At 35.1% G+C, this 21708-nt stretch overlaps 1 pseudogene; it reads right to left on the bottom strand.

Moving 5' to 3' along the window:
• The window catches only part of LOC144250937 (roundabout homolog 1-like), a 149742-nt pseudogene that overhangs the window by 14147 nt on the left and 113887 nt on the right, over positions 1–21708 (bottom strand).

Genomic DNA, 21708 nt, shown 5'->3' with positions numbered 1-21708 from the left:
TGGCAGCCTTAGCAACTACTATGGGGACTGAGAAGACTCATTCCAGATCGCTCTCTCAGTTCAAAGTTACTCTTTATTCTTCTTCATAGAGTTTACAAAAATTCTACCAAGGGAATACAGAATTTGAACTAAATTTACAAAGTAAAAGAGCTACAAATGCAAAACTGATACATCATGTTCTAGACAGTGGACATAAATCTATAAACTATAATCAAGCTCATCCATCAGTCTATGCATTACATTCAGAAAAAAAGAAAAGCCAACAAACCTTCCATATCTTACTGATATGTGGAATTCACATTCTAACAATTGTAAGCTTTTAAAATTCTATCTCCTTCCCACTTCTCCTTTTAAATTATTATTCAAATTTTGTCTGCTTTGAGCTTCATTGTAGAATGGTTTGTGAGTATATGTTTAAAAAATATAATGTAGTAAGTTGATAAAAGAGTTTGTGAGAAAATGACTTTTCTTCCTGTCATACCCATAGCCATTAAGACTATGTACATTTCAGAGGGGGTAGGTAGCTCAGTGGTAGACTCTTGCCCCACCTATCTGAGGCCCTGGGTTCAATCTCTAGCGCTATGGAGTATGGGGATACATGAATTTCTTTTATTTGAGGCATTAAGAAATATCTGCATTTTTGTGGTTTTAATTAATTGATGTGCATGCTGGGATATGTATAAAATATAGCTTTATTACTTTTTCTCCTACCCACCAGTAAACACACTGAATTAAATTCAAGAAATATTAGTATAATAAGCATAACTTAGCAAAATGTTGAAGGGAAGTTAAATATATAATTTAAAAACAGTTTTAGTTATTTCTCCATTTGATCTAATTTTGTTACCTAAAGAAAATAATTATTAGCTTCTATATTAAAGTATGTACTATGATAATTTTGCATAATCACTTTTGTGAAATAAGCAATTAGAAATCCAAATAATGTTTCAGATTAACTTTTTGGCTTTACACATGTTTCAATATAGTTCTTTGGTATTCCTGAAATTAAATTAAAAAAAAATAACTTGTGTGCTTCATCATTCAATTTAAGTTATTATTCAGGGATTAGTTAGAATTTACATTTAATTATTAAACACACTGAAATAAGTACTGTGGACTGAGGACAATAAATACAGATAACAATTTTCCAGCACAGTGTAATTCAGAACTACAATGCTGTATTTTTCAACTTGGCATGTTTGCATTACTTAAAACATTTTCAGGGGGCATTATTCAATGCCATGTTTCCCAAAGAAACACACATAAAGAAGAAGTGAAAAGATCTGCTTTAGGAAGATTTTCCCTTATGCATTCAATTTAGATGTGTTTACATCCAGACTCCATGTTGGCCAGTTTTCCAGTTAGGAGCACGCTCTTCTAGATGATAAAAATTGATAAAACAGCCATAAAACTTGTAAAATGGCATTACAGGGATCCCATAAATGTAAAATGGCTGGTAGAGTTGGGGAATTTACACCTAGTGTTTGTCCCCTCACAGAGGCAAACACGCACAAAGCCACTGTAATAACCCTTCAAAATCAGATAATATTCTGACAGCTCAGTTTCACTGACAAAAGAGTCCTGGGAGGAAGCCAGGAGGCCCAGGTGCGCTGTGTCACACCAGTATTTAATGTAGTCTAATATCAGATAGATGCTAGTGAGAGAAAGTACTCAGAATAAAGTACAGATAATAGCCCGGACAGCCACTCATTGCAAAATTACTTGTGCTCATCGTGCTGTGAGCTTTGTATTAAATTTTTCTGTCAAGTGGCAGGAATCACAGGGAGAAGTACCTCAGAAAACCCTCCTCGTAACCTTGGATAAGGATCTATAATATTAGGCTTTCATATGATAATGGCAAATGATGCCCTTTTTGAAAAATTGCTGACTTGTAATGAAAGTCCTAATCAGATTGTGGTTGCAGAGGACCAGGAGGTGGAGGAACTGTGCCTGTGACACCCTTCGTCCCCCACCCCTTTAGCAAATTTAGAAAACTTGACAAGGTGGGTGAGTTGGAGAGAATTTATCTTACATGCATTTCCGACGAAGCCCGTGGCATTGTGTTATAAAATGAGAAGGTGGCGGTTTAATAAATGCTGGGCCACCTGAGGCACTTTCATTAAAGTCTTTCTCTAGACAACATCACAGTGGTTTGCATTCTCCTCCCATGCTCCCTTGAGAATACAAGCAGCCCCTCTTCAGTGAGAGTCAATATCATATGTGAAGGCATGAAGAAGATGATTTGATTTGCCTTTTGGTGCACAAAATAACTGGGTGGTGATACCACTGCGGGTAGAATTAATATTCACACAAATGTATTGTCTTCTGTTTGAATGTTATGTTGTAAAAAAAGTAAAATGAAAAAAAATTAGAGATACTTTGGAGGAATCTGACAAAAGTCAATCCTCTGCCATTATTTCAAATATAGTCACATCCAATTGTTTGAAAAATGAAAACTTCAAAATATTAAAGGTGTACACTTGTTCTTAAATAATCAACTTATTAGAAAACAATAAGGGCTAGAGGTGCTTGACAAGCTATGGAAGTAGATCACTCCTGTACATAATGTGACACTTACTATCAATGAATTTTTAATGTAATTTCTAATGTTAGTGAACCCATTCACTGATCCCAGAGAGGCAGGGTAAACAGGCGGGATTCATAGGTGCTTTTCAGTGGACTTACCATCTGTGTAGGCTTCTCTGCGCAGATGTACTGGCTGGTGTTTTTGTTTCTTGGCTGGTCTGGCTTTCTGCATGACCGCAGCACTCATGTTGCTGTCTGTAGACACAGGACTTGTGGGCCTCGGGCACTGAGATGCATGAAAATGTCAGCGACCAGGGAAAGAAGCAACAGAGCCAGACACATCAGTGAATATTAATTATCAACAGGAACAACAATAGCAAAACACTGAAGCTAGGAATCTAATTTTAAAAATCACTTGAATAAAATCTAACAAATACTAGGCTGTTTACCACTCTGTGCTAGTCACTAGAGAAAAAAGCCTAAAAGAATTTCCAGTCTTTATTTTTCTTTTATTATTTTAATCACTTCTTATATTCTGTAAGAGTTCATGATACTTATTTGGTAAAGAAAAACATTCTTTTTTTTTTTTTTAATTTGTGGTGCTGGGTATTGAACCCAGGGCCTTGTGTATGTGAAGCAAGTACTCTACCAACTAAGCTATATCCCTAGCTCCACATTCCCATATTTTTGCAACTAGTATTAGTAAATGTTCTTGGACAAAAATGTTAATTAAAAGTTTTCATAATATATTCAATGTTTGTTGTTTTCTCCAAAGAGTCAGAGTCCATAAAAAATTCATGTTCTAAGAATGAACTGTTCTAATCACATCCTTATTTTAGCTAAATATATATTTTCGACATTCTATGATGGCAGAATCCAATGTATTTCTTTTGAGGTGATCTAAAATTATCTATCTCACATATTTAGATGAACCAAAAATTACTTACATCCCTTTTCTGTCTCAAGATAGTTGCTGATTCTAGATAATGTGACTCTTCTAAACACTGTGTTTTGATGGAGGTAGAGGTAGTTTTTGGTTATTTATTTTTGGAGAAACAATACTCCAGATACCAATGGGAACTGAATTTACCAATCAGACATGGTGCATTTCAGTGCTATCAAACTCTCTGGCTCTCCCACGTAGATGATCTATTACAACAGGTACAACATACTTAACCCAGAAGGGCAATGAAGAGCCATTGGCCTTCTGGTGACCTTCCCTATTTTGGTTTCTACAAAATCCAGTCACAAACCCAGAACTCCTTAGTACCATAAGAAATTTCAAACAGACCTGACAACATATATTTTGACTATAAACAGAAGAAGCCACATACAGAGAAATGAACACATTTAAAAATGCTAACCCAAGCATATTAAATAATAGACATTAATGCAGCCAAGTGAGAAGCAAGGTGATTGGATTATTCATTCATATTAACTTCAAGTCACCATTTCCTGAAAAGAACACTGCAATAGGCAGACATGTATTTAGTTCATTATAATCATGAGCCAAGAGAAAACCAGAAATGCTACTCAATTACAATATAATAAAATATTAAACCAAAACCTCTCCTTAGCTGTGATAGAGACTATTACAATTAACGTTACATATCCATGAAAGCAGAGAATTAGGGCTGAGAGGAAGCCCATTACTCATTCTATTGTGTAAGGCCATCCACTGCTCATAGACCCTAAGGTATAAGGTCCTTTACAGATGAATTTTCAACATCATTTCTATGTTTTCCTGATTTAATGAACTGAAAAACACCCTTAATGCAATCTGAAAGTAGTGGTCTGAGATGCTTAATTTCCTGTATTTTTTTTAGCAGAGAATTAAAAAGGAAAGGGAAACAAAAGCTATATATAAGGTTATTTATTCATTAAGAAACAGAATTAGGTTTGCATATTTTACTGAATTCAGCAGCTACTGGAAGAAAAGATATTTGTCTAAATTTCATAAAATATAGACCTGACTAAAATACATATATATATATATATATATATATATATATATATATATATATATATTCCATAATAATAAGATGAAGAAAATTAGAAATCTTTTTTCTGCAACATATTCAGGATAAAAAAATTTATAGAGATGACTTAACGATGCAAGTTAAATTTTCTCTGAAAATATTCTATACTGATAAAAAATAATGACCAATGAAGTATCTAGAAAACACAGAAAATTACCAATGTGGTAGTTGTTAGTAAAACAACTAAGTAACAAGTATCAATTGTTGTGATAGTCTTTTCTTTTTCCTGAATATTATCTCTTTTTTTGATGACCACATTCTTTTATTCTACTACTTGCATTTTTAGACTCGAGAAATACACATGCATGCGTGTGCACACACACACAGACGCGAATGCACCACACAATAATATGAATATATGTATTAATATAAACATAGATTCATCCTACACAAATTTAATCATATAAAAATCTATTTTATATTCAAATTATTTTCTTTATCATACTTGGGAGGAGAAGGCAATAAGCAAAAATGAGTTAAAACATAATAAGAGATACATTCTCATTAAAAATAGGTTACTGGCAATTAGAAAGGGAAACAGAAAATTTATTATGTGCATCTGGATTAACCTGCTCTCTCAATTATTAGATCAAAGAGGGAAAATATTTATGCTTGCAAATGTGTGTGTGTTATCCAAATCTTTAATTTTTCCCAATTAAATTAATATTCTAGTTTGAAAAGCCACGAGGAAATGAGTTTCAAAAAGAAATAGCCTATTTTCCAATGGCTGACTGTCCCACCTGGATATGTAAATATTTCTTTGACAGAACATCTGATTAAATGAAATAAAAGAATTATCACAATAAATTTTATCTGGTTTACTTTATACATACTAAGCATTGAGCAACACAAAGCTCATTTAACTGAGTAAATACATACCTTAAAGAAACTAGACCAATCAGTGTGAAACAGACACACAGATATAGAGTCATATATATTTATACAATTACACTTAAAATGAGGACATTTGAATTAGCTTCTTTTTACTCTCATTATATAGCATTTATTCAATAAATGCAGAGTTTAAAAGTCTGATGAAAAAAAAGGAAGGAAAGAAAGAAAATAATACAAATAAATTATATTCTTGGACTTTGGTTTCCTTACTCAATTAAAAAAAGAAAAGAAAAAGTAGTTATAAATTAGACACCAGACCATAGGTGCTAACCAGCACTAATGCACACACATTGAGCTTTCTTTGTGGCTTGGGGAAAGTGCCCGACTTACCACCAGCATCCTGCATCTGCCTTTGCGCCACTTTCAGACCAGCATACTCTGCGGCTGCTGCCACTGCCTGGGCAAAATCAGCATCAGTGAAAAATGAGCCATCGGAAGAACTAACACTGGAACGCCCACTGGAGATGTTGTCCTCCTCTGAGGCTGAACCCCAGCCGTTGATCATGGACCCAGTGACAGAGCTCTCCAGGTCCCCAACGCTTGAGGCAGGGGTCTGTTCAAGCCCAAGCAATAAAAGCCTTCTAGTTTGTATTTTGGCAACTTCCATGTCTGCTTCATCTTCTTCCTCTTCTGGCGCATCCGTATCCATATCTGAGACCAGGGGTCCTGAAATGTAGCCATAGGTGTGCGGGGGAGAAATCGGCCGTGGAGGCAGAGGAGGACTCGCTGGCTGCCTTCTGCATGGAGAGGAATCAAGAGCAAGAGCTCAGCTCATTATCTAAGTCAGGACCCAATGAAGCAACCAGAAATTCACAAGGAAACTGATTTGATCTTTGCTTCTGTTGAGCTGAATTGCTCAGAGGGAGAAAAAAAAAGGCTATAAATCTTTTATATCAGAGTTTGATTTTACTTTGGTTTGTATCTCACTTAGGGGCTTCCCTGCAGTACATTTTATTCAAGTTTTATAGAAATATACTCAGCTAAGTCTCATGTTTATCGGTTGAATTGAAAAGTTTTTAAAAGTTAAAATAGGAAGTGATACATATTTTAATGTTTTTATTAGTGCATTATAATTATACACAATAGTGTGGTTCATTGTGAAATATTCATGTATGCACCTATAACATAGTTTGTTCCACTTCATTGATTAATACTCTTTTGGGGAGCATCCAACTATATATTTGTCCTAAAGACTTTCCAAATTATCGATAGCTTATTATTGCCAAAGACAACATTCATTCATCCCCAATTCACTCCAAAACATTCATTTCTTTCCCTTTTCTTTATTGCCACTCTACAATTCCAAGTGAACGAAGTCAATTCAACTAGACTATAAATAGTAAAATTTCATAGAATTAACAAAAACATATTCAGCACATAACACAATTCCTTTCGTATTTTAATATGTATGTAACATATATGTATTAAATAATACTATACATTCATTTTATTTTTTTATTTTTTTAAGATAGAGAGAGAGAGAGAGAGAGAATTTTTAATATTTATTTTTTAGTTCTCGGCGGACACAACATCTTTGTTGGTATGTGGTGCTGAGGATCGAACCCAGGCCGCACGCATGCCAGGCGAGCGCGCTACCACTGAGCCACATCTCCAGCCCCTATACATTCATTTTAAAAGCTATGGGACCCAAGAGCAATTTTTCTCTAATTTACTCATTTATGAGTTTAAATGAAGGTATTTGGCTGTTTTAAACTTACTTGGTTTTCTGTTATTCTATCTATCTCTTTAATAATATGCTTAAAGATATTTTTTTCTAATGAGCTGAAATTAGTTAAGGATCAAAAAGGAGGGTAAAATTAAGTAGTATCCCACAGTCTTAGTTCACAGAGTAACTGATGTTTCAGCCACCTCTCCACAGGCTTGAAGAACATCAGTTAAAAGCAGTCTTTCTACTAACGCTACCCAATATACTCCAGTGAATATAAGATGTCTGAGAAGATAGAGAGCATTTGGACTTAAGTGAAAGAAAAGTCATGAAAAGGTGTTATTCTCAAGGTAGAAGAATAACAAGAGAACAGCACCTAATTAAGAGCATGCCTGCAAAAAAGGGAAACGGACACACAGTGATGCTCAGAAGATGCAAGGTCAAAGATGGGACACAATGGGGGACTACCAAGCAGAAGGTTCATGACAGCACCTCATCAGATCCTGCACTCCTGATTTCATAGAATTAAAAAACACAGATTCAGCACATGACAGTTAAAATAAATGATAATTATTTTAAACACAACAACTAATTCACTGAGCACATATTTTGTATCTAAGCATATTTTACAATGTTATCTCAATTCTCAGAGCAATTTTCTGAGTTACTTTTTAAATTATCATTTTATATGTGAGGATATTGAAATTCAGAGGAATTAAGGATTTTGTCAAAGTTCTTAAAGGTAGGGTATCTAAAATTCAGAATTTAAACTCAAATTTTGCTTCCAAGATCATGCCCTTCCTTCCTTCTAGGAATGGTATTAACACACACACACACACACACAAAAAAAAAAAGTATGCCAAGAGAGGTGTGTGTGTGTGAGTGTGTGTGCATGCACACGCACGCCAGGAGAGGTATGTTTCAGTTATATTTGAATTAAAGACACAAGAAACAAAAATAACATGTTTTAGTAAAGGACTATGTGTATATAAGTATACATTATTACACATTTTTTATATGTTCACACATGCAGGGTTCTTTAATATAATTCATCATTTTTCATTTCTGGGTGGTTTGTAATGTGTCTGTGTGTGGCACTAGAAGAAATATGAAAAATGTGCCAAAGCTGGAGTTATTTAAGAGATTAAAATGGATAATTGTTTCAATGTGGATTCTGTCATACACATAGGAGGAAAACCTTTGTTTAATTTGGAATGCAATAAAATAGCATACTTAAAAGTTAATTTGCAGCCTTTGTAAGCATGCACATCCAAAATACCACAAGAAATTTCTTTTTTTTTACAGTCATGTAAGAGTTTTTAGTACAAAGGGTACTGTTTTGACCATCAATAAAGGGGTGTAGAATGGCCAGCTTCCCTGTGAAAGGATGCCAGCATTGCTGTTTGGATAATTCACATTCTGTAGAGCAAAAATGTTAAACAAGGGCTGTCTTTTAACTACTACCAACACGTGCAAATTCTGAAGAAAGACAGGAAAAAAAATGTATTCAAACCATCTGTAAATAAGGCCATCCCGGGGAAAGTGTGATAAACTTGTACAGTTTGAAATATGTAATATATTCTACTTGAAAACAAAAAGCTATTTCGAGATACTGCATTCAAGTGGGGCTTGTTGAAAATGAACCTCAACCTTTTAGATTCCTCCCCCTGAGGGGTTTTCAGCATCTTCTGAAATAATGTACAAGTATATGACTGTGACTCACAACACTCTAGGCTCCTACAAAAATGATGCCTTCATAAATATGTTCAAGAAAGAAAGGGGTGATTCCATTAATTTATGAAAGCAGGTGTCTCTACAGTTCACCATATAGCATGTACCAGGAAAAAGACAAAAGGGGAAAAAAAAATCCATACCTTTCAAATCCTTTTTTCTAACACTAGTGTAGTTTCAATTTTTTTGTATAATCAACTATTACCTAGTTTGTAAAAAGACAAGATATTTAATTTTCCTTTACCTTATTTCTTTCTTTTCCTTCTAACAATATCATATTCAACTTCTCTGTATGAAAAAACATTCGACAATTTTCTACTTCATACATGAAAACTATTTTTGCTGTTCAAGGTATTTTTATTATTAACTACAGTGAATGCAATAGTGTCATTTTTTGAAACAATATGTATCAGTTTAATTATATTATTTTCATTGTTCTTATATGAGAAAAAGAGAAGGGTTGCTACTATGTTAGTCACTTAGTTTATCTAATTTTAGACAATATGGAATATCCTAGAAGCTCATAAGAACAAAAAATCGCAATATTAATAATAGTTCAAGCCTTTAAGGCTTATAAAATTAATATTGTGGTATTATAATACTTTTTTCATTAACTTTTTGTTACATATATTGTAATATTTACATATGCCCCTAATCAACAAGCATAAAATAATGTATTTATTCTTTTTTTAAAAAGTTTTTTTAGTTACACATGGACACAATTTCTTTGTTTACTTTTATGTGGTACTGAGGATCAAACCCACTGCTGTACATGTGCGAGGCAAGCGCTCTGCCACTGAGCCACAACCCCAGCCCCAGTGTATTTATTCTTTAAACATCTATTGTGCATATATTATTGTGTGGTCCCTACTAGATTTTGAGTCTAAGGATTATAAGGATTCAGTTTTAAGGCATACATACTGAATACAAACTAACTATACATATCTGGGCCAGAGAGATCTCATTTTTCAAAATACCCATAATAATATCTCTAAATTCAAATGATCTTCTGAAACAAGAGAGGGAATTTGGTTCTACATTGTTAAATCAGAATGAGCTTTGTGACTGCTTTGACCAATAGGCTATAGAAGGAGTAAGATTATGCCCCTAATCGGAATATAGTACTAAACTGATTTGAAAACTTTCTCTTTCTGCCTTCTTTGAAACCAGCTGACATGTTAAAAGTGTCTCTATCCTGAAACCTTATATTATGAGAACCCCAGGCTTATGTGATGACACTTTGGAGATGGAGGCTGAGGAATATTGGGACATCAGATATGAGGGATAAAACTAACTTGGCAGGAGATCTTACCCCCCAAACCAGGCGAAAGTCACGTAGATTAGAGATGAATTGTCCAACTGAATTTTTTTCAGAATCCCAAATTCATGGGATTGTGAATAAAATAAAATGGTTGTTATAGGCCACCAAGCTTTAGAGTAGTTTGTTAGACAGCAATAGAGACAGGAATTCAGACACTATGTTAGAAATTCAGCTGAATAAAATATACTTCTTATTTGAACTTGTAGTCCAGTGGAAGAGATCAACAATTCATTATGTGTGCAATCATAATACATTAAGTCAGCACCCTAATGGGACTATATACGGTGTTGTCGGAATACATATAACAGGCTCCCATCCCTTCATTGTGGTATTAGGGAAGGAGGATCTGCCACTTAATTTTGAGTTTAAAGAATACATAGGTGTTAGCTCTGAAAAAGGAGCAGATAATAGTGTTCCAGGAAGTTGGGCAGAATGTGCAGAGACCTTGAAGTGAACAAGAACTGTTCTTCTTCCAGGAACTGGAAGAAACTTAAGAGTAAAACAATACAGACATTGATGGGGGTGTGGCAGTGGGCAAGGATGAAGTCACAGAGGGGTCAGATCACAAAGGGTCTTGATTGCTACATTAAGGAATCTTGTCTTTATTTTAAGGGGAATGGGAAACCATTGTGAGATTTCAAGCATTGATGAAACTTGATCAGCATTGCATTTTAGGAAAATGTCTCTGTACAGCCTTCAGCAGGGGCACAGTTTGAAGAAGGGGCAGGGTCAAAGGCACTGAGACCACTTAGCAGAACATTACTGTAATGCAGGCATGAGAAAATGGCTGCTGGAACAAGAAAAGTGCATTTATGCCTGAATATATGTGCTTCTCTCAGAGTGATATTTAGGCAGTAAAAATCTGCAGGAATAAGTACTGGGATATATGGGTCGAAGCTCTAGAATGAGACCTGTAGAGAAATAGCTATCTATCTCTAATGATTGCATCATTAGGGAAGTGGCAGAATGATAAGAAACAGAAGTCATTGACTGATGGGACTGATGTTTGAATAGGTAAAAGGATTGAGAAGAGGCTTCACTCAAGGACTTAACTACAGATGAGAGTCCAACACTCTATCTAGTCTCAACAGGGTAGGCACAATTTAAATGCCAACATTAGGGAATGAGCTACATAAATTACAGTATCTATTTAACCCAAGTGGCTACACTAAAAGTTACCAACAGAGAAAAATACACTGTTCAGCTAAAAGAGTAACTTGCAAAATAATATTGGCAAGCTACCAATTCAAGACAATGTGAAAACAGGTAGAGATGAAAGTTTGAAAGGATTTTTACTGAGCTCTGAACAGTGACTGCTTCTGACTATACAGATCATTGGTACTTTATATTTTCATTTTGCTTATCTGTATTTTTAAAATGTCATACAGAGTCTATAGTCACCATTTCAAAAGCATTAACAGGATTTTCTTTTTTTTAATGGGCTCACACCACCTTTTTATTAGTGTCCAGAATTATTTCCAGCAATGACCCTGGAAATAAAATTCATAATTTCTTTATAGACTGAAAATAAAAAAAAAAACTTAAAAGCTAAAACTAGTTAAATTCACTATAAGTGCTGCAGGTATGGTGTTTTTCTCAATCACATCTGTATACTTCAAGATCATACATGTATTTGTCACCCTAAAACAGGAGAAAGTAGGTCATTTTCAGTATCAGATTTCAGCCATCATTTACTGGGTCGGGGGGTGGGGGAAATTCTGTGAAGGCAAAGACGTGAGAAAGACATGAATTCTGACATCAGAGAGCTTTGAATTTAAATAGAGGATCAGATAAACAAATAGGAAATACTAAAGCAACAAGAAAACTGATTAACTGAGATGGGAACAGAGCCTGATGAAGATGAAAAAGAAGACTGGTGGATTTTTGCCAGTCAATCAGAGGAAAGCTCCATGGAGTGTTTCTGAGCAGGACTTGGAAAGATGAACAATGCTTGCCAAGCAATCAAAAAAACAGCACGTCCTAGACCAGGATGTTGGGTGAGTTTAAGATAAACTCAGAGAATTTCAAACAGACTAATTAGAAATGTTGTGGGAAGGGAAAGAGAGGACAGTCAGGGGCTTTGAGTGCGGGGCTCCAGAGGAGGACTGGAAATGGGGGAAACAGATCCAGACTTCCATGCAATGAATGAACATTGGAAGGTAAAGAGAGAAAGGAATGAAAAATGGATATCATTTCAAGAGTATGGGAAAATTCCAAGGGACAGGGATCAGGCCCCTGGTCCAGTAGCAAGAGAAATGGCAACAAAGGAATAAAATCGTAGGCTATTTTGGAATTAGAATTAAAGGGAAACGGTAAATATTTTAATTCATAGACGGTTTGAAAACCACAGATGAGGCAGAAGGATAATTAAGCTCATCTCCAAATGGCAAAAGTATTTTTTATGCTTTTGCCTATCCCTTTGGTATATAAATAAGTAGTCATTAAAGTAGGACAAGGAGCAAGTGTTCACTGCAAAGATGATCAATTTGGGTTAAGACATGTGGAGATGTCCAAGTGAAAATATCATTGTGACACACAGGGAAAAGGTCTGGGCTGGCTAAATAAATTTGACAGCCATCAGAATATAATTGTCAAATCAAGTGATGGGGTGATACACAAGGAGGAGAACAAAAGGGAACTAGTATTTGCTGAAAACTTACCCCTCTGCAGGTACTTAACATACATTATCTCATTCAGTTCTCCAAACAATTTATAAAACTGCCATCATTGCAGAGAGCTCAAGAAAAATAAGGGCAAAGAAGTCTTTAGATTTTAGCATTAGGAAGTTACTTTCAGCAGACAGATGGAAGCAAAAAGTGTAGAAGCTAGGACACAATGGGCAGAGTTGTAGCCAGGAACTGGGAAGGTGGAGGTGGCTGAACCACAGTCAGCAGTAGGAGAGTCTGTACCCTGTAACCGGGAGAGAAGGCTACGGAAAGTTTAAAAGCCACATAGTTAATAGGGAAAGAAGGGAGGATTGAAGGGAGAGCCTACGTCTGTAATGTCCACACAGATGACAGGAAACTCATGTTTGTTTTTTGTTTACAAGGAAGGTAAAAAGGATTACAGAAGGAATAATTAAACAAACAAACAAAAGGCTATTCAGGAGGAAGATCTGGGGTCCCAGTGGCCACAAAGAGGAGAGTGGAAGGAAATAGGTTACTATTGAGAGAAGGAAAGAAGCTTAATGGTCTCTGTCCGTCTCTCATTTGCTTCTAATAAAAGTAACTGAGATGGCTTGTGATGCTAATAGGAAAAAAAAGACAACTTATTTGCTTTCAATCTTCATGAAGTTCAAAGGTTAATACTATTTAAATATATGGCAATCTAAGTTTCCCCTTGTCACACAGGGAAAGGTTTAACTACTTCTTTCTGTTTAAGAAGTATAGGATTTGAATTTGGTAATAACTTCTTAATGACAGAATTGTTAGCAAACGCTGCAAATTCTATCTTAATCAGCAGAATAAAATTCAAACAGCACAAACCAGGATTTGTTATTCATTCAAGAATATTGAGGAAAAATCTTCTGAGGCAAATGATATACCCGATTTCAAATGATATTAGGAATATGGAAAGCAATAGACACATATTATAATGTGTCAAGGGCAATAAAATAGTACAAACAATATCATCAACAATGAGAGAAGAGCTAACATGATACAGTAATAGCTTTTATGTGGTAGAAATGACAACTGAAATCCCAGATAACAAAAATATGTATTGGATGATGATGTTCACTAGGGTAAAAAGTCTAAACACACACACTCACACCCACACCCACTCACACATATTGTGTAGTAACCTGGATAAAATAATCCCAACCTATATCAAAGTAAAGGTATCTGAGGTCAACATAAAATGAACACACTAAACTCATTCATTCTACTATGACATTACAGCTATGAAAGAACAAATCATTATGTGGAACTCAATTTTAGAAGATAAGAGAAAAATCTCTTTTTCTAAAGAAAGAAGTGGTTTGCTCATGCACAACGAAAGTTAAAGTACAAAAAACACCCACCAGCAATAACATGTCATGAGACTAGCAGGCCAAATGTACTTGAATGTAATTATCATAAGTGGGTAAGTATCAATGCCCATTATTTTATGGTTGCAAGTGCCCTGGGATCAATTAATCTAATGTCATGGTCAACAGTATTACTGATATGTCCTTTATCAGGCTTTACTGTGGGAAAATACTCCAAGAAAATGCTCATGTGATTTGAAAACTGCTTCATGGGACAGCATTCAGTGAGTAGTGGAAATGATCTGATTCTGCTAAAATTTATTTCTAAACCACATACCGCCTGTCTGGTGGGTGTTGCATATGGCCAATCTCCTCTGGGCAATCCTGCAACATGGGCTGGAGTTCTTCCTGTGGGGACGGGGTCAGAGTGGCAGTGGACTGATGGCTATAGGACACAGCAGCTGGAGAAGAAGCTGCTCCCCGCACAGGAGGTGTGGGGCCTCTTTCATCTTCCTCCTCTTCTAATTCATCCTGCTGCAAATACATCCGTGCTGGTGGTACAGGACATGGCATTTCTTGATCATAGCTGAAACAACATGTTATGTGTTACTATAAGAACATGCTGACTTACTTCAGTTTCTCCCAATGAACTACTGCTATAGTAAGTGGAATGTCAGCTTTGACTTGTTTTCAAATATGAAGAGAGAAATGAATTGTGGAAGAGCTTATTGAAGAAGAGGAAAAGGAAAAATTTTGTACAAGACTTCTAGTTTGGATGAATGAGGAAACTGCTAGGCTACTTGATCATAAAGAAAACAGAGGAAAAGTGTTACACAGAGTGAGACAGTGGGATTAGGAAAGCAAAAAAGATACAAAGCACCCACACGATTTGAGCATCAACTTTCCTGAGCTAATGTCATCAATTTAGGTGGTAGAGAATAAACAAGAGAGATGTAATGAAATTACAACTTATATAATGCAATACATCACCGCCCTGCTAATTCTTCTAAATCATAGTAAGGAGTCATTGTTTTAAAAAGTCTGCTATCATGAAGATTTTTGAAGTATTACATATACTATTTTTCTCTGCAAGATTGTAAATTATTATTAGCATATTATACAGGCTGAGAAATTATAAAGAAACAGTAAAAAAACCCACTTAACATAGTTTAACTTAGTATATATCAAATGTACTATGTTCTATTCCTCCAGTGCAACATATTCTCAAGAAGATGCAAAGATGGCATTGCAGATAGTCTGATGATGAAGTTCTAGACCCTGAGCAAAGGACTTTCTAAATTCTTTCAAAGGGAGAGATACTGGAAACAACTTACATAGTTCAATAGAACTCTCTTTTGAAAATGCAAATAGATCATTATTTCTTCAGTTGGGCACAAAATGAACTGGTTGGTTTGAATTTAGGATGGTGAGTGAAAAATACAATACCCCTAAACAGTAAAATGCTCTTCTGCTCCTGGGCTAGATCTGAGTAGGAAACAAGATAAATCTGGAGAGTACTTACACTTTTCTATCTTATCTTATCCCAGGAATATGTTTAATGATTAGAATGACAAAGATGTACAGCATTATATAAACTGTTTGATTACTGCTCTCTCTTATTTGTTCTCTAACTCCCCGCCTTGTTTACTTTACCTTAGGAAAACTGATGCTTAAATAATGTGGTTGCTTTTTATCTTTTTTAATTCCCTAATCCTCCTACCTCAATTTTTGTAACTCCTTCTTATGTTTCCTTTGTTATCAAGTAGCCAAGCAATTTGCTCACCTATCCAAATTAGTAATCGTGAAGAGAATTATTCCTTTCTCCTCTTCATTAACCTGTCTCACAATTCATCTCTATTCTACCTATAAGGACTCTCTACAATCTGTTCCCTTGTTTTCATCTGTTGCATGTCCTACTGCAATAATCTTTTAATTGATCTCTTTGCCGCCAGTCACTCCTTGCTTCGCCATGGTCACATTGTTCCAAAATTGCTTTACTATAATACAAGTCACTGTCAGGTCGTTCATTTGCTCCAAGTAATAAATGGCTCTCTAATTGCTTAGAGAATAAAATAAAAATGCTGCAGCAAGGCATTTGAGTATGGGCATAATCTGGCTTACGTTTGCCTTCCCAGTTTTCCCACCCCTGCCATGTTAGTTTTGCAAAAGTCCATATCTCTGCATGGTCCCAGGATCCATAAAAATCCCTGCTCTTAATTGATAACTTTATCATTTTCAAGGTGAAAAACACTTATCAGCAGATTAGATTCATTCTTACCAGGCAAATCAAATCTTTCTCTTTGGGGAGAAGTTGTATATCTTGTAGTATTTTTTTTTAAATCTACAATAGCATATTTTATTTTAACCCTTTTTAGTCAACTAAAATAGAATAAAATATTCTATTAAAATAGCCTGGAAAACAAACTATTATGACCAAACTTATCTTCACGATTTGCAGATTCTATATTCGCAAATTCACTGATTCAGTGAATTTGAAACCCCCATATCAATACTAGTGATGTTTTTGTGGCCATCTTCATACATACAAAAAGACACCAAAAAATTGAACCACCTGACATGCATGTACCCAGCAGAAGCAAAACAAGACAACACATATTTTCTTTCGTCAGCTCTCACATCATTTGAACAGTTGATTTAGGGCCCACATTGCTTGAAATTTTCTTGCTTAATATCAGTGATTTCCCTGTTAAAAATGGCACCCAGAGGAAATGTTAACATGCAGCTTGGCACTCCTAACTTAAGAGGGTTGTGATGTGCCTAACAGAGAAAATGTGTCTATAACAGATGTGTTTTCTCAGAAATGACACTATATTAATGAAAAATATATATTAAATAATGGTGCTTTAAACAAAACACATATAAAAAAAGGCCTCAGATCAACCAAAATGTTGTGACCTGAGGCTCAAAGAATCTAACCCTGTATTTCCCCTAGAGACTAATGGTTCCATATTCACCAATTCAGTGTTCACAGCAACTTTATAAAACATAACTACTATGGATAATGGGAATCGCCTGTTAACATTTTTGTAAAAGAATTTTACTTGAAAATATATGTTATTTAAAAATGATTAAAAAACAGAAGCACAGAGGTTTTGTCTTCTGTGCACAGCTGGGACTGTAAAACTCTTTTTTATAAGAATTAAAAAACAAAGCCTTTATTTCTATAAAGTCATTGAAAAGACTATTTCCAAGTAGATTTCATTTTTTTTGTAGTTAATTCTCTAAGTCAAGAGAATTCTCTGCTTTTAATCTCACTACTAAAGCAGCAAAATGTTTTGTTTTGTTTGAGGTATCATGTCCAATTATAAAGATTCTGGGATGAGAGGAAGCACTCTAACTTTTCATTTTTTCATGTGGACTATTTGTTCTTTTTAAATCCTTCTGAGAAATAGTTCAGGGAAGTTTAAACCTCTACAAGTAATTTTCAGCATAATGTGATAATATCTAAGAAAAATGTAGTCTCCAGAAATTGTGGTATGTAAATCCACATAATTATTTTATGAAAACTTAACAATGTGTCAAAGAAATTCTAACACAGTCATGTATCACTTAACTACAGGAACATGCTCTAAGAAACACCTTGTTTAGGGATTTCATGACTGTCTGAACTTCAGAGTAGATTTAGACAAACTCCCATGGCATTAACACAAACCGGGCTAAATAATATAGCCTATTGCTCCTAGGCTCTGGACCTGTATATCATCATACTTAATACTGAACGCCTCTGAAACACCAGGGGAAGTAGTCAGGTATCTAGGCACATCTAAGTATGGAAAAGGTACAGTACAAATAATAGACAATGGGAATTTTTCTGCTCCATTTTAATATTATGGGAAGAGCATCATATATGTGGTCTGCCATTGACTGAAATGACCTTAGGCAGTGCATGACTATTTTGAAAATCACAAAATCATATGTGAAATTCTATATATACAAACTCAAGATTTCCTGTGTGTGTGTGTGTGTGTGTGTGTGTGTGTGTGTGTAATTCCCAGTTCCTAAAGAAGTTTCTAGAGCACTCATTCTTTTATGGGCATCCCTGAGGAGGGTTTTAAAGCGACACTGATCAACATTGTCTTATTTAGAGATAACTCTGTGAACTTCAGGAGTCAGTCTCCTCTTGGCAGTACAGGGTAACAACTACTTGGGTGGGTATAAGCAAATGTATTATACCATTCACAGGTTATGTTCCGCCTACCTTTCATCTACAGAAATACTGTACTCTTCACTGTTGCCATGGGGAGAAGGATGTGCCGGGGGAGGAGGAAGCAAGTCTGCCCAGTTCATGCCACCCTGTTTGGAAACCTTGGGTGTCCGTGCCCCTTTTTTGTGCCCTTGACTTCCTAGAGAAGAAATTAAGTACAAGTCTTTTATTCCTGGCCTTTAATTTTTTTTCCTATTATCCATGATTAATTATTTTCTGTGAATATGATCTTATAATTTATTCAGGTATATAGAGATAAACACACTTTTCTTCATTAATTTTAATTCAGAATTTTATAGAAGAGAAGAAGCAAAGAATTGTCAATTTAACTGTAGAACGCATAGCAAAAAAGCAATAAAACCATAAATGAATTTTACAAGTCATATCATTAATAGTGATCTTCCTACAGTAATTAATTGCATTATGGATTATCATCTAAAACAAATGAGCTGTAGACATATTTTCTGGAGTGCCTTTCTATTATTTAATTGCTGAAACCTAAAATACAATATGATACAGATACGATCTATTAGAGTTCCACTGTTGCATTAAATCACTGAATATATATAATTTGTACTTGTCCATTGAAATGTTTTGGGCACAATGAAATTATTAGTTTTCTTCAGAAGGGCAGATACAGATGAGAATAAATGCTGGAAGAACTAATATAACTAACGACAAAAGAAGCCAAAAAATGCTCTTAGAAAGGGACAGACATCTTCTCAGCTGCTGTTTCTATAAAATTGTGGCTTATAGTAAAATAATGTTGCTGAACGTTCCTAATAGTTTGAAATAACCCAATTCTTCAAGTGCTACAGTTTTCCAATTTTAGATTTGGTGTATTCTTTGAACACCATAGATGCATATGTTCCCCTTTTAAAACCTTCAGGTCAAAAGGTATCTGGGGATAAAGTTCTCCCCCTGAATATATTTTAGAATCATATTTATATTATAGACAATAATTGTTAATTGCAATTGAATTGTAATTGATTTTTCTCATATGATCCTGTAATATCAGTGAATTGTCTTGATCTTTTTTTTTTTAATCCTAACTTAAACAGCTACATGTCACCCTGCATATGACACAGGTCTTAGCTTACTCAGTGGCAGAGGGACTTACTTTTTTTTAAGTCACTTGGGAATTTTCTAACGGCAGTGTTTGTTATACCAGATGTTCTTGCCTTGGTATGTTACAACACCAAGTGTGGGCTGAGGAACAGGCTGTTACTAATAAACTGTGACTCCAGCCCTGAGCCTGGGTGTCTCTGTTTCTGTCTGTCACTCGGTTGTTATGTACTGGGGTGACTGGGCATGCATGACAGAGTCAACATTGGCCAGTGTCTTCCTCTGGATTTCCTGAGACACATGCATGGTAGTAACTCCACCTGACCCAGTGACTTGACCCATACAAACCTTTCCTGTACTTCATGTACTAGCTTTACTTGCTCCCTACCTTCACCAGACCTCACTCCTTTATAATTGTTTTACCAAATATCCACAGAATAACAGGTGATGAATAGCAGCATGGCATCATGGTCTCAGTGTCTAAGCTAAGAGATGGAGAAGGTCAATCGAAAATTAATAACCTAGAATCATGGGGTTTTTCCCCTATTAAAATATGATTTTCTCTATAAGTAAGAATATAAAGATGAAATTACATCAACATTCAAATATCTAAATATTTTATGTTTTTATGTTTTTCCCAAAAGTAGATCTTTGGCATTTTTAAGTCAGTTTACTTGATTTAAAAAAGAAAAAAAAAATATTTGATAATATTTTCATTGTTAATACAAATTAATGTACAGTAGATTCTGAGAAAATCTACAAAGAAAAAGGGCCATTTCTAAGCTCCTTTAAATAAGAAAAATTTCAACACAGGTTAGAAAATGTTAAACCAGCATACTTTAGCTAAAAGAAGGCAGCAAACTGTGAATGTGATGTTCTTTACAGAAGGAGGTAGAGACACTTGGCTAAAAGAACCTAGCAATGACTTTGATCCAGTTGCTGGGAGGTGCCATTTCTACCCTCTCCTGCAGATACATGCTCCATTCAAGACCAATTAGTTTGTTCTCATTGTGGTGTGACTTGCCACATGTTAGTTCTAATAATGAACCACCTTTAATTAGAAAAACAGGACTTAAGTACCATCAAGCTCCCATCTGCAACCCCTATCAGGAAAACAGCTGGCAAACAGCTGTCCCAGCATGAAGACCACAGGGAGGAGTCTCTGTGGTTTTTGAGGCATGGACAAATTGAGGCTGAGAGGTTGCTTTATGAGGCTCTTGAACAAGAACGGAGGGATCACAGAGAAAGTACAAACTGAGACAGTAGCTGGATCTCAGGTTATTGTCTCTCAGGTTTTTACAGTGCTGAAGTGTACTTAAACGTTACTTGCTTTAATAGCATTATTTCAAATGGTAACAGATTTATCTGATTACCTATATGTACAACATTTCTTATGTTATATTTTGGAAAAGGGAGAAAAAAGTTTCAGCTGCCTTTAAAGTTTAGTGGTAGCTGCTTTTAAATTTTAGTTCATACTTTTGATTTACTGATAAAGGAAGAAAACAGGGAGCTTAGTATTTGATACCTAATGGAAAATAAAATGGTTTACTGAGAATATAGTCCCTTAAACTGAAAAAATAAGACCCATGTCTGATATAAAAAACAAAAACCCAAGCCTGATATAAAGAAAGATTAGATTCAAATGATATAAAGTGATTCAATACTTCAGTCCATCTGGGGCTGTACCATCTTTTAAACAGAGAGGTAGATGTTTCCTGGGATCCCCTTACCAGATGTACTACTGTCCTGATTCGAACTGTTGTAGGATCCTCCCGTATCCTGGTCATATGAGTGATTGTATGGAATTGTTGGAAGAACTGTGTCATTTGCTGGATAATCTAGATATTTCAGATAGAAAAAATATATACATTTATGTTTTCTTTGTGAGTTATTTCTAATCTCTTTATTTTGTATATATTTCTGAGTACATTAAGAAACCAATTGTCTGTTTTTCTCTTTTATTTTTAGATTCAAATTGTCAGGCTATAAAAAGACTTACACTCAAAATGGATGTCTATATATCCATTTAAAAATATAGGAATAGAAACTGGGGGTATAGCTAAGTGGTAAAGCACATACTTAGTATGCATGAGACCCAGTACCCTCAATCAGTAGTACTCTCCCCCCAAAATATGTACATACATGTATATATAGTAACAAAATAATTCTAACAAGAATAAATCAGAAAATGCCACATCTGCAACTCATAAAACATAAATTACAATAAAATAAAAATAAAACGGAAACTTGTCAGCTAGATGATATCTCATAAAA

The sequence above is a fragment of the Urocitellus parryii genome, chromosome Y (assembly GCF_045843805.1).
Source record: "Urocitellus parryii isolate mUroPar1 chromosome Y, mUroPar1.hap1, whole genome shotgun sequence".
NCBI classification, from domain to species: domain Eukaryota; kingdom Metazoa; phylum Chordata; class Mammalia; order Rodentia; family Sciuridae; genus Urocitellus; species Urocitellus parryii.
This window is presented reverse-complemented; position numbering and strand designations above follow the sequence as displayed.